Source organism: Euleptes europaea, chromosome 4, assembly GCF_029931775.1.
Source record: "Euleptes europaea isolate rEulEur1 chromosome 4, rEulEur1.hap1, whole genome shotgun sequence".
Lineage (NCBI taxonomy): Eukaryota > Metazoa > Chordata > Lepidosauria > Squamata > Sphaerodactylidae > Euleptes > Euleptes europaea.
In genome coordinates, this window is record NC_079315.1 from 47,984,299 (window position 1) to 47,999,437 (window position 15,139).

Here is a 15,139-nt window from a genome sequence, read left to right on the forward strand (position 1 = left end):
CTAATAATTAAATATGACTGTCTTAGGGGGTTTTGTTCAGACTATCAATATTTCATTTTTAAAAATCCTTGCTGTGATGAGAACAGAACTCTCAAGGGGCTCATAGCAGTAGGGGTGCAGTAAGTATATAGACTGGCTAACCTGCTGAAGCGTGAGCATTTTCTGAGGAACCTTTTCTGAAACTTCTGAAGCCAAGGGGGAAAAAACCGATTTGAAATCTGTACAATGCTTTTTTCCCCTCAACTCCAGTCTACCTTACAGTATAGTCCTAAGCAGAGTGACACCGTTCTCGGTCTGTTGAAAATGGACTTAGAATGGTGCAACTCCACTTAGTGTTGCACGACTTTGTTTGTGATGATACTCATCAGTACTGAATACTGACACCTTTTACAGTAGTAAAAATACATTAATTGACAAGACCACTAACCGGGTGCAAAGTAATGAGAAAAGGAGCAATAATGTATGCTGGTCCTTGCAATATAGTCCACGTTCCCATTTAGTTAGTAAAATCGTGAAATGGCACCGGCACCTTTGTCAGTCGTTACCAGGTTGCCAGGAATTGCCTACATGCGGGCTACGGAGGACACGGGCGATTAGGGATTTTTTGATCCATTCAGATGCCCTCACCAGCACTGTTCAGCCTACAGCTTTAAGTCACTTTAAATGTGGGTCATGCTCCATTTGTTCCATGAGTCTCCTGGTTAAAGATTTTAGTGCCACCACAACGGGCTTTAAATTTGTCTTGCGCCAATTTTCCAGCTGTTGTTCCAAGTGTGTCATATATGCCATAATAAGACCTTGTAAAAAGATGTACATAGGTATTACCATCAGGTCTATCCGCACACATATAGGGAACACAGGTCACGTATATGTTCAAAAGTGAAAGAGGCCCCTTTAGTTGGCCACTACTTAGAAAAAGGACATAGTGAGAATGACCTCCTGTTCTTTGTACTTTGGCGATATCGTACTTTGTACTTTGGCCCATCCATATAACTTTAGGGATGCATAGCATTGCTTGCTTCAACAAGAAATGAGGTTTATCTTTTTATTTCACGCTTTAGTTCCAAGAAGTCTTAACACTGAGTTTAACCTGGCTTGTTTTCTTTAGTTTCTAAGATTTATTTTTGAAGAGGACATTACCTCTTTAAATGCATGAGTAAGCACTGGCAGTGTATTACACTAATTATCTAACCACCTGCATCTCATATAATCCTTTGAGTGCTGAGTTCCATACTTTGTTCCTGATGCAGCATTCGTGTGTGAACCTTCTGTGGTCTTTATGAAATGTGTTGTATTGGTAGGTCAAAAAGTAAGAATTATAGCAATTAGATGTAAAATAGACTGTATATGTTGTTTAGCAGCTACGGTTGTATATATGTTTATGTTGTTTTATGCTGATGAAGCTTTGGCGAAATGTGTATCTTCATCTAGAAAACATGTTGACCGTGGAATTATTGTGAAACTTTGTGAAACTTATTGTGCTACTTTTTATTCTAGCTATTTGTATATTTTTGTCAATTTCTATACATACATTTTTTGAAACAGTGTCTGCATGGGGCTTCTTAGTGTATTAGTTGTGTTCAAAGCAACATACCCAGTGTTAGGATGAAGCAGCTTGCTGTTCCACATCCAAGGTATATAAGCATCTCTTTTATTTTTGTCAGTAAGGAAAACAGGAAAAGAATAAGATTTGACAATTAAAGTAATTAAAATCCAAACAAAAAAACTGCAGGAAACTAAAGGATTTTTTTTTTAAAAAAAAATATCCAGGCTTCTATATCGACAGTCAGCATTACTCAGAAACTATCATAGTTTGAAACACCTCAGAAAATTTGTAATTAAGGCTGGAAGAAAACCATTTTAAAATGAGCTAGAAAAAGTTCAAGAGTTGCCTTGCTTCTCGCGGTGTATGTTCTTTTTGCTTTCCTCCATCACCTTACAATATTACCTATTTCAGTATTATAGTTATTCAAAAGCATTTTGAGGGAGTGAAGGGCAGTTAACATTTCAATTGAAGTAAGAGAAAATATTTCATAAATATCTCCTTTTTTTCAAATAGAAAACCTGAAAATACATGTCAGGGCAGGGCAAGCCAGTCTTTATCTCCTCTCCCACACTTTTCTCCCCCTCTCCCGGCACTCCTGGCAGGTGTTCAGAACTCTAAGCTAGGCACAGTTCAAAGGTTACCCAAGCCATACATTTACTGTGGCCTTTGTCTGTTTCTTAACCTCAGTATAGGGAGTGCTTTGGAAAGAAGGAACTCTTCTTCCCAAAGCAAGCACGTCACAATATATGCTACTAGCAATAATGCTGATTCCCTATGTAGAAAAGTAAACACCACACAGGATAAATTGTTCATGGAAAATCAGGGTCAAGATGATGCATTGACAAGATTATGAAGTAGCACAAACTTAAGACCAAAATGGTTCCATGTACAATGAAGATATAGCAAATATATACTTTCACATTGGTCTTTTATTCATGTGTGGGAACTTAAAATGTATCTGTAATTTCAGTGGCACTAAAGTTCCAAACTACACAATGCATAGTTTCACTGGTCAGCAGGCCAAGGAACAGTATTTTAAAATAACAATATGTGATGTTAAAAATTAATACACATCCCCTCCATAAGCTAAGTCACACATGGTACGTGAAGCTCCCCAGACACAAGGCAGGCTGAAATAAAATGTATTGTACGAGTGTTCATGAACCACCCCATCATTTATCTTCCAATGGGAACCCTCCTCTATTTTATCCTTACAACAACCCTGAGGCTGAGAGACAGTGACTGGCCCAAGGTCACCCAGCAAGCTTCCATGGCAGAGTAGACATTTGAACCTGGGTCCCCCAGATTCTATTCTGACAACCAACTGGATCACTGTTCACCATTTAAATAGAGATTCTCACTTTTTCAGTGAAACCCCAAGGCGTTTTCAATAACATTGAACAGTAGATACACTTTAATTATGAAATACAATTTTTAAACCTTATATCCTAGTTGCCATGGAAGTTCTACAAGTCCCTGTGTATATCAGTGATTTTACCAGGTTTATTGCGCTGTTGAACAAACCGATGTAGGCATGCTTAGAATGTGTTTGGTAATTACTGAAAAGGCCCTGACCTGGATGGCCCAGGCTAGCCTGATCTCGTCAGATCTCAGAAGCTAAGCAGGGTCGGCCCTGGTTAGTATTTGGATGGGAGACCACCAAGGAATACCAGGGTTGCTGTGCAGAGGAAGGCACTGGCAAACCACCTCTGTTAGTCTCTTGCCATGAAAACCCCAAAAAGGGGTCGCCATAAGTCGGCTGCGACTTGAAGGCACTTTACACACACACACAATTACTGAAAAGCAGTTGACTTTAGAGGTGACTACAAGTTATAGCTACAATTGAAGACTGCATTCTCTAAATTAGAGGTTAGAAATCTTTTACCCGTGGTTTGCTGTACCAAAGGTTGGACCAGGCACAGGATGGAACAATCAAGTGTATGCAATATATAATTCAGCATAATATTACATACTGTTAATATTACATACTGTCTACAAACCCAGTTTCTCTTTTTAAAACCTTATTCTTCATATTTAAGAATCATATGCTATGAACACCCTGACCTGGATGGCCCACACTAGCCTAATCTCATCAGATCTCAGAAGCTAAGCAGAGTCAGCTCTGGTTAGTATTTGGATGGGAGACCACCAAGGAATATCAGGGACACTACACAGAGGCAGGCAATGGCAAACTACCTCTAAATGTCTCTTGCCTTGAAAACCCTATGGGGTTGCCATAAGTCAGTTGTGGGACTTTCCTCCACTACCATGCTATTAACATTCATCATCACTCTTATAACTTAGCAGCTCTGGGCAATAAACACAACCTGCCAGTTTGTAGCCTTTTAGAAAGAGGGCCATTGTGGCTATACCCCCTTTGCCTTGGAATGCAAGTTTTAATGTGACATGCAGTAGCAACATTACTTCGGTATACGGAACCCCTCAGCCTACCAGAACAAAATATATGAAATAGGGTTTAATTCAAAGGAAAAATTGTACAGAATTTTCTGGATGCAGGATGTGTGTATGGGGTGGGAAGGTAATATAAAAGGACTAATTTCCATCATAACTATGATTAGAAATGTAAAGGTCAATTTGAAGTTATTACCAAATGAAAAATCGCCACACAAAATCTCTACTACATTCACAATCTCCACAGCACTGGTTTCAAGAATGTTTCCTGCTTGGACTGTGCCAGTAACTAAAACCTCCTGTTACTGCCATACACATTATTTGTGTGCAATGCAACCATCTATACCGATGATGGAAAAGAATTAAAGAGATACAAGAGAAAAGGCCAGGCCTGAAGTTGACTAAAGTGCTGCAGATGTACATTCATACTATTTCCTTACACCTATTTCTCTTTTCTCCACCTTTCTCCAACAGTGAATCAAATCAGAGACAATTCCAAGATTTAATTTCTAATGTTCTGTGCTGTGTTATGGAAATCCTAGTTCTGTGCTAACAAAAGCAAAGCAAGAAAATAACCTTGTGTTGCCTGATTTTGCTTAAACTTATTATGTTAGCCGAGGAAAGAAGCAAACAGTTATGCAAGATATTACAATTCCAGTCCTTTACCACTAAAAATATTGCCTGCCTATCTTACAGTCACCTCAGCTTTCGAGATTTCATCAAGAATTGCCCAGTGCTGTTGAAGCCTATCTTTGTCCTTTAAAAGGTAGATACTTACTTTAAACATATAAGCAGAAATTCTCAAGACATTTAATTCCAGATACCATTGTACAGTCCACAGCTACAACAAGAACCTAACTGTACTTTTCCCTCTCATTGAAGATTAATTTAACTCACCACTCCTTAACAATGCATTTACGTTGAGAATATTTATACTGCAGTGGGGCCTTTGAGATTTTTGTTGCTATACGAAGAGCTTTGTTAGCTTGATAGTCAATATAAAAAGAAGAGGTTTCATATATAGGGATACTGGCATTACTTTGCTTCTAGTCATATAACCAAAAAAGGCCTGCTTGGCCTTTGCTTTTTCCCCTCTCCCCTTATTTCTCTGCCTCTTGCTTTCTCCTTCCTACCACCCCTTCTCTTCCTCTCTCCCACATGCCTGACACACTCTCTCTTCCACCCCACCCAACACTCTCTTTCTGCCCCCGCCAATCACTCTCTTTCTCCCCCTTATTCCATCACCCTTTCTCTGTCATTCTGCCCCCGTGACTATTTCTTTCTCTTTCTGCCCCCTGCCCCGGTCACCCCCATTTCCACTGCAGGGCCCAATGTGGCTTCTTTCACTCCTCCATCACCCCTCAGTGGCTTGCCTGGCATGGCTCCAGGTGGGCCTACTGAAGCTTCCCCCCATCAGTGCTAGGTTTTCTCCCTCCCCCCACCAGGCCCCCCCAACAGAGGAGGAGGAAAGAGCATTGTCCGTGCATACTCAGACAATGTGTTTGTTTTGTAGGGGATTTTTAGGATTAACCCCCCCCCCCATTTAAAAATATGTTTTAGTTTCAGATTTTCTGCAAACCTGGGGGGTCCCCCAACTTTGTAGAAATGTCTGTTTTCTTTCTGTGTGGTCCTGATCCACAGATTTAGATATCCACAGATAGGGCCACGCTTAAGAAACAGATGTATAGATGCCTAAAGGTGGTCACCAAATTTATTGCTTTAACTTAAACCCTTTTCTAGCACTGCATGGCAGCTGTAACCAAGTAATTCTACCTACCATCAAAGACATGGCTTAATAAGTCCCTCCCCAACCAGTAGTGTTAATGGGGGGGGGGGGAGATAGAGGAATGAAAGCCAATCCAGTTACTAAAGATATAAATGCTTACATAACCTTGAACAGCAACTGCCATTAAGCCCACTTTACAAAGTTGAGAGGGAGGATGGGTGCTGATCTGCAGAAAGAGGCTGAAGAGCCACAGCCTCAAATATAATTTCCCCATAATAGCCAGTTGGCTGGAGGCAACTGTATCTCCTCTAGCCAATTCCCTTTAGGCTACTTTAAACATGGGCTCCTGTGTCCCTGTGTCCAGGGGCGGTGCACAAAGACCAGCCCTTTCAAGGAAGGGGCAAGGACTGCACTTTACAAGCATGGAGTTCGTTGTAGGAAATAAGCAGATGCACAGAAAGTATATGCACTACCATAAATTTCAGCACCATGTTATTCTGAATAAGCCACAGTAATGAAAAGAGAATAGCCTCCCAGTTTATAGTTTAATTTCTCTCACACATCTTCCTCGCAGTAAATGATTTTAATATGCAGGAACATAGACTGAGAAATTAAGAATAAGAATATTTAGAGGTGGTTTAAATTTTTGTGGTAGTTATATGAGGATTTTCTGTGCCACATAATGCAGAAATCAGACATCTAATCTTATTTTTAAAATTGCTTTTAGTTATTATTTTTTTTCAAATAAGAAACCATTCTAGTAGGTAGCTAACAACTTTCTACAGACAGTCCTGGGGGTGGGGGGAATCCAAGTAGCATTTTCTCCACTTCATAAAATGGCCATGAAGCATTTATCAGTTCAAATGTAGCAGGAAAAGATTCTCAAAGCAGATATAAAACTATGAATGAAAGCACATCCTCTACAGAATTCTGTATCTAGGTCACAGTGCAATCCTATGCAGAGTTACTCCAACCTAAACTAATTGATTTTAATGAGTATGGACTAGATTAAACCTGCCTAGGTCTGTAGTGCCGGTCACATATTAGCCCTGGCCTAAAAAATCTCAAGAATTGTTACATTGTTGGACAGCAAGCTGGAAATATCCAAACATTTCATCTAATAAAATGATCCAATAAAAGTTTAAGGAAAAAATATGTTATGTTGTAAGTTTATTACTTGAGAATTCATAACTTTTATTTAGGCCTGTCCTGCAGATTTCTCATCATAATCAGCAAGCATCTCAGTGTTGCTACCCACAAGTTCTTTTGGAAGCATTCAAGCAGGGAGGAAGGAAGGGCAAATAATTATTTCTTCTCTCTTGACTCTTCTACAATTTGATTAATCTCATTCTTAACTCTTCAGGACATTTATTTTAGTCCCACAAGGATGTTCCATTCTGTCTAACAGCTCTAACTACAACACTTGCATGTACAGTTACTGTCTGATGAACAGCTTAGGAACTGCTTAGGTTATCTTTTATATCAATAACATGGTCAGCCGTTTAAAGGAAACTTGCTCATAGTAACATTCATGTCCTGCTTTATGCCGACGATGCGGTTTTGTTATCTAGAACCTCCGGTTGGGCTTAAAAGAGCCTTGAGGAGGTTACCACAATACCGTATATACTCGTGTATAAGCCGAGTTTTTCAGCCCAAAAAAAGGGCTGAAAAAGCCGGCCTCGGCTTATACGCGGGTCAATACGGTAGGGTAGGGGAGGAGGGAGGAGGGAGGAAGCAACTTACCGCCGCCATCGCTGCCGGGCCCATGCGGCTTCCCCCGGCCAGGAGCGCCCTGTGAGGGCCTCCTGCGGCCGCTGAAAGGCTGCGTGGCCGCCGCTGCCGGCCGCACTTGGCTCCCCCCGCCCTGGAAGGGCCGGGGGAAGCCGGCAGCCGAGCGCTCCTGCCTCCCCCCACCCTGGAAGGGCCGGGGGAAGCCGGCAGCCGAGCGCTCCTGCCTCCCCCCGCCCTGGAAGGGCCGGGGGAAGCCGGCAGCCGGGCGCACCTGGCTCCCCCCGCCCTGGAAGGGCAGGGGGAAGCCGGCAGCCGAGCGCTCCTGCCTCCCCCCGCCCTGGAAGGGCCGGGGGAAGCCGGCAGCCGGGCGCACCTGGCTCCCCCCGCCCTGGAAGGGCCGGGGGAAGCCGGCAGCCGGGCGCACCTGGCTCCCCCCGCCCTGGAAGGGCAGGGGGAAGCCGGCAGCCGAGCGCTCCTGCCTCCCCCCGCCCTGGAAGGGCCGGGGGAAGCCGGCAGCCGGGCGCACCTGGCTCCCCCCGCCCTGGAAGGGCCGGGGGAAGCCGGCAGCCGAGCGCTCCTGCCTCCCCCCACCCTGGAAGGGCCGGGGGAAGCCGGCAGCCGAGCGCTCCTGCCTCCCCCCGCCCTGGAAGGGCCGGGGGAAGCCGGCAGCCGGGCGCACCTGCCTCCCCCCGCCCTGGAAGGGCCGGGGGAAGCCGGCAGCCGGGCGCACCTGGCTCCCCCCGCCCTGGAAGGGCCGGGGGAAGCCGGCAGCCGAGCGCTCCTGCCTCCCCCCGCCCTGGAAGGGCCGGGGGAAGCCGGCTGCGGAGCGCTCCTGGCTACCTCTGCCCTGGAAGGGCCGGGGGAAGCCGGCTGCGGAGCGCTCCTGCCTCCCCCCGCCCTGGAAGCCTCCTGCGGGGGGCCCACCGCCGCCACCACCGCCTTCACCGGGAGCCCTGTCAGGTAAGCCTGCGGGGGGGGAGGGGTTATAAGCCGACCCTCAGCTTATACGCGGGTGCCTAATTTTTCCCCATTTTTGGGGAGAAATTAGGCACCTCGGCTTATACGCGGGTCGGCTTATACATGGGTATATACGGTACTGCTCTAAAGAACGTCTAAAGATAAACCATTCAAAGACTAAAATTATGGCCTTTGGTGGGCATCCTAAAGTGCGTGTGTGGAGCATAAATGGCCACAAAATAGAACAAGTGACCCTGGAGTGGTCCTGCATGCCTCTGGTTCAAGGAGAGCCCACAGCGATTATGCAGCAGAGCTAGGGCACAAACCCGCTTTTAATATAATTAAATGTTTAAGAACCAAGGGGGGGGGGCGTTTCTTTCCAGCTGCTCTCAAGCTATACCAAGCAAAAACGCTGGCCCAATTGTTGTATGGGACCATACTCAGACCACCATCATCCTGTTTTGCCCCACTTGAGCGGATCTAATCATAAATTTTAAGAGCGGCCCTCTACTTACCCCATTGCATATCCAACGCAATTGTATGACTGGAGATAGGAATGGTGAAGGTGGAGGCAAAGGTATGTCTTGCTTCCATTACCCTGTGGTTTAAATTAAATCTTAATCATCAAGGCCTGTCGCCTTTGATCTTGCAGGACAACTTCTAGTCCTTATGGCTTAAGGCAGTTTACAACAAAATAGAAAGGCTGGGTTTCTCTCCACTTTCCTTGTTGGCGCAGGGTAAATATCAGGCAATATGCCTTCTGAAGCAAAGGGTGAATGACACAGAACGTCAGGCAGATCTCGGGAGATCACCACTTTTCCTATCACTTGAAAAATCTAGGTACATAGTCTCCTGCGCAGCATATCTTTCCCAATTAGAACTTATCAATCATAGGAAAGCTTTCACCCTCGCTAGGTGCCAGGTCTTACCATCAGCTGCATTGGAGGGAAGGTATAAGAAGGTCCCTATAGCAGAAAGGCTTTGCCCTTGTGGGTCAGGGGATATAGAAACTTCAGAACATGTCTTGATCTGCAGTTCATTCTACCAAGAAGTCCGCACAAGCCAAACAATGTTAGTTCCCACTATTCCCCTTTTTGATTGTCCTGCGACCGGTCCTTCCCCGGGTGTCAAAGACTCGTCCCCGCTCCCACTGCTCACCTGGAACCCGGGAGAACCGGGAGGCGGCCGCGTCGACCCGCCAGCAGGGAAGGGAGGCAGGGTCCGGCTGGGAATGAAGCCGAACGGTGGGGCGGCGGAGGAGAAACCCGGCGGCCTTAGGTCCCGGGAGCTGGGTCGGCACGCCTCCTCCTCAGGGAACCCTTCTCTCCCCTCTGCAGGCTGGCGACCAGACGGGGGATCAAGCAGAGGTCCCGGGGAGCCATGCTGCACAGAGCCCAACAGACCCCCAGAACGTGACGGACTGCTGCGGGGTCAGGCGCTAGGAACCACACCCGACAGCCAGCTGAGCAGCGGCAGGGCGAGAGCCGGGGGGGGGCAGAAACAGCCTCGCAGCCAGATGGGCCCAGAAGTGAAGTGGACCCAAGGGCCTTATGGGCTCGGGAGGGCGGAGCCAGGGGAAGCGGAGTGCTCAAAAAGGGTTGTGGGGTGGAGGCCGAGGAGGATATAGCTGGGACGGGCTAGTTGTGAGGAGCCCACAATCCTGGCAGACTCAGACGGGGAAGAGAGCTCGGATTCCCCGGCTGAGTGGTCTGAGGCTGAGGAAACTCCTCAACCACAGGTAGCCGCACAAGACCCTGACCCTGGCAAGGCGACCACTAGCCTGGGTCGCGACATTGATAGTAGGCTATTTGGTACCACTTGAGTTCTTGATGACTCACTAGAGAGGGGATCCCATAAGTCATCAGTAGCTAGACATTTTTAAAAAATGCGGTCCTGCGAGCAAAATGACACGTTAGATGATTTGCTTCTTTCTAACTCTCCAAACCTCCTTTTGTAAATAACAAAAAACTGTTCATGTGCTCTGTTCCCTTCACATACCATACATACACATACACATTCCAGAATAAATCTTCCACTCTTCATAGGTACCTGGTGTTCCCATGATGGATAATTTTTTCTTGAAGTTCCATTTGCTTCAAAGCAGAGTCTAACTGAACAGCAGCCAGATACCACATGGTACTTCTCCGAAGTGTCTAAATCTGTATAAACCAAGTTACAGTGCTCTCCAATTTTAACAGTATGACCCAATGCTAACCACATCAGCCTGAAAGCAATTACTGATCAACAGACACACATGCAAAATGAATTAACTTCTTCAACAAAGAGACAGGCTACAGTCTTGGTTTACAACCTGGGGAGCAGAGTAGGGCTGTTGAAAAAAAAATTCAGTAAAATTCAGATTCGGCAAAATTCGGATTGTTTTGTTTCAGGAAATGTCAAAGTCCAAACTCCCCCGATTTGGATCTGTGCAATTCGACGCGAGATTCGGAGTTCGGGGAAAAATTTGGCCATTAAAAACACATTCGTGCCTTTCCATGGCTCCAGGGGGGGGCATGTTTGGAGTTAGAGGTCCCAAACTTTCAGCGTAGCTCGAGGGGACCCTTCTTGCAAGAACCCCCAAGTTTTGTGAAGATTGGGTCAGGGCCACCCGAGATATGGGGCCCAGAAGGGGTCCCCTCATCTGCCCATTGAAATAAAGCCATTACAAACACATTCGCGGCTTTCCGCGGCTCTGGGGGGGGGCTTTTTGGAGGTAGAGGTCCCAAACTTTCAGCGTAGCTTGAGGGGACCCTTCTTGCAAGAACCCCCAAGTTTGGCGACAATTGGGGCAGGGGGTCCCGAGTTATGGGGCCTGGAAGGGGTCCCCCCTTCCACCCATTGGAATGAAAAGAAATAAACAGACCATTTGGACTCGGGAGTTTGCAAAACCATGCAAAGCAACACGTGCCGAGTGGCACCGGGGACAGACTCACACAAGCCGCACCATCACACTCAACCCCAGGCTAGGGGCAAAAAACAAAAGCAGAGCACAGCACACACTCCCGCAGAGGCGAGCGAGAACAAACCCTATGGTAGAAGTCATTTTTACCATAGAATTTTAACCCAAATACCAGAGCATCCCATGATGCTGGCGACGCAATATCTCCTGGTGTGCGCCGGAAGTGACATCACTGCACTGCCAGTGATTTTATTTATCTATTTATATCCCACCCTCCACAAGCAAGCTGGGCTAAGGGTGGCTAACATGATATATAAATACAAAATTTAAAACATACTGAAAATCATAGAACTACCTGATATACATATCCCCAGATCGCACCCTAATCAAATATTTTCACTTTTGGAAGAACATTCCACTAAGGTGGCAGTGAAACCTGGGATTTACAGTAGTGGCCAACAACCTACATCAGAAAGATGGAGACAGAAAAGACAATGGACTGAGAAATCACAAAGGGGAAGGAAGAAAAGGAAAAGGGGAAGGGAGGCCAGACTAAGATGTAATACCATCGCTGTCCTCAACCATAGGCCTGGCAGAACATCTGATGTCATCCTAATCCTTCTTTTACTGTCAATAAATTCTAGCCAACTGATCAGCAGTGAGGGAAGGGGCCCAGGAGCAGGGGCCTGACAAGCCTACTTCACCCAGAATTGCTTAATTATGGGATAAGATAACCAAGTGTTTGAAATCAGCAGAAACAGTCCCACATGTCCAACGCATGTAGTACCCCTTCCAAACACCTTATTTAATTTGTGTGAAGTACATTAGTATGTTACTTTAATAAAACTTATAATATTGGTGTAAATCACTCTGGCAGACCCTGTTATCAATATTTCTTTCATCCTTCTACAGTAACTGAATATTTAATCATTTATCCCATTTCTTGAAAAAGCCAGATTCATTAGCTGGGATAAGTTTAAATCAACATTAATATAATGTCAGAAAATATTTTTTGCATCTTTCTTTTCATACATTAAATGTTCATATTCTGTCAAAACATGTAATTGTTAATATTTTTACAATTAATATAGTTATTCAGTTAAAAATACTGGAACTGCTTAGCGTTAATATTTTCCTATTAAATTAACTAACAATTTATCAAGCATACCAATAAGAACTGGCACAATCATTAGCTATTCAGTTAGCTCATGGAATTGGGATTTTAAAATCAGAATTGAACAGAAACATATCTTTTAAAGGAAGAGATTAATGGACTCAATGAACCTTGCTCTAATCATGAATCATTGTTACCATTGAGCTATTTATAAATGACTAAATTTAGAAATTTGATAATATTGTATAACATTTGGATACATCAATCCCCTTCTTTCTGCCTTTGAATGGTAGACAAAGGAATACTCATTCTTTTATAACCAGAAACATTTAGAAAATTTAGAAAATTCCTTTTGCCATGCTTTTATAGTTTGAACAGGTATAGTTACTGGAGCATTTTAAACAAAGAGTAATATTTTTGGTAAGTCATGATTTTAAAATTATTCTTCCTAATCAAGAAGTTTGCAACATGATTGAATTCAATAAACCTTTTAATTTACAACCATGATTTTTATATACTGTATATACTCGAGTATAAGCAGAGTTTTTTAGCCATGATTTTTGGCTTAAAAAACTCACCTCGGCTTATACTCAGGTCAATACGGTAATTCGCCTGCCGGGCCCTCTCCCAGCGCGCTCCCGCCGGCCAGCTGATGGACTAGAAAGGTTTTTCTCTTAAGAATGTTTGATGAATAATAGAAATTGCACATCTAGAGTTATCAGATAATTCTCTTCCTGTAAGAAAACTAGTTTGATTTAACTGTATAATATCCTAGGATTATATTTAGCCTTTTTGCAAATATTACTGTAATGTCACCTATATTTAATAGTGAAATAACTCTCTAGAGCCAGGGTTAGAAGGATCTGTTTCCTTTATAAGTATAACCCTGCCTTAATTCCATGAATCTGGAACACATGTATCTTGCCATTCTTTTTACAGATAAACAGAGATTTGATACTTTAATACTCCACTGGTAATCCATCTGATCCCAGAGAACTGTTAGACTTAAAGTTACTTTGTTGTTGTTGTTCTCTTGTTCAGATATCAGACTACTTAAACACTAAACATCACCTTAAAGAATTTGTGATAGGTTAATTCATTTTTAACAACCATGTATTTTCCCTATGAAAGGACTGTCTGGAAAAGGACTCTAGATTTTGGGAGGGGCTAAGGTTCAGGTTCAGGAAGTCGGTTTCAGGTAGCCAGCTCAAGGTTGACTCAGCCGTCCATCCTTCCGAGGTCGGTAAAATGAGTACCCAGCTTGCTGCCGGTAAAGTGTAGACTCCTGGGGAAGGCAATGGCAAACCACCATGTCCACATAGTCTGCCTAGTAAATGTTGAGATCTGACATCACCCCATGAGTCATTAATGACCCGGTGCTTGCACAGGGGACTACCTTTACCTTTAAGGTTCAGGAGAGCCAGCATGGTGTAGTGGTTAAGAGCGGTGGACTCTAATCTGGAGAACAGGGTTTGATTCCCCTCTCTTCCACATGAGCAGTGGACTCTAATCTGGTGAACCTGGTTGGTTTCCCACTCCTGCACATGAAGCCAGCTGGGTGACCTTGGGCTAGTCACAGTTCTCTGAATTCTCTCATCCCACCTACCTCACAATGTGTCTGTTGTGAGGAGAAGAAGGGAAGGAGACTGTAAACCAGTTTGATTCTCCTTAAAAGGTAGAGAAAGTCGGTATATAAAAACCAACTCTTCTTCTTTCTTCTTCTTCAGTGGTAGAGGATCTGCTTGGCAAGTGGAAAGTCTCAGGTTCAATCCCTGGCACTTACAGTTAAAACTGTTAAGTAGTAAGTGATACCTGAGGCCTTAGGAAAGCTGCTGCCAGTCAGAGTAGACAATATTGACCTTGATTAATAACAGCAATTGCACTCAGTGTAAGATTGCTTCATATGTTCATTATACAGTTTCTGATAATATTCTGCAAACATGTTACATTACCTCTTTTGCCATTTGTTAACTTTTGATGTAAAATCAGAAAAAAATAACTTATGACTTGAGAGGGGTTATTTTTGTCAAACAATGTGCCACTAACCGATCAACTTTGTTGCTTTTCTCAGCTGCTTAGTAAAGAAAATTGCTAGGTTCCTTAGTGTACATTATCTTTAGATATGCTTTATATGCTTGTAACTGTTGTCTACAATGCTTCATTAATGAAGCATTATGCTTGTTTTCTGCCCTGACCTGGATGGCCCAGGCTAGCCTGATCTTGTCAGATCTCAGAAGCTAAGCAGGGTCAGCCCTGGTTAGTATTTGGATGGGAGACCACCAAGGAATACCAGGATTGCTGTGCAGAGGAAGGCACTGGCAAACCACCTCTGTTAGTCTCTTGCCATGAAAACCCCCAAAAGGGATCGCCATAAGTCGGCTGCGACTTGACGGCACTTCACACACACACACACACACACACACACTTGTTTTCTAATTGGTTTATTGATGTGATCAAATCATTTTTCAATTTATGAATCTTCATTTCCTCCCAGTCTGTTTGTTGTATAGCTCACGTCCCAAATAATTTACCAAGGCATTATAGAGATGTTATTAAAACTGAAAAGCTTCTTGAGTTTCTCTTTGATAGCATGCAATATGTTATCCTTTTTCAACATCGCAATATTCAGTCCCCCTAAAGTAAAAGTCTTCCACAACAAGAGTAGCTTGATTTGACAAAGTCATGGGTTCTATTTGGTTTCAAATAGGTTGCTGTGTTGGCCTGCAGCAGAAGAGCAAGATTCAAGTCCTGTAG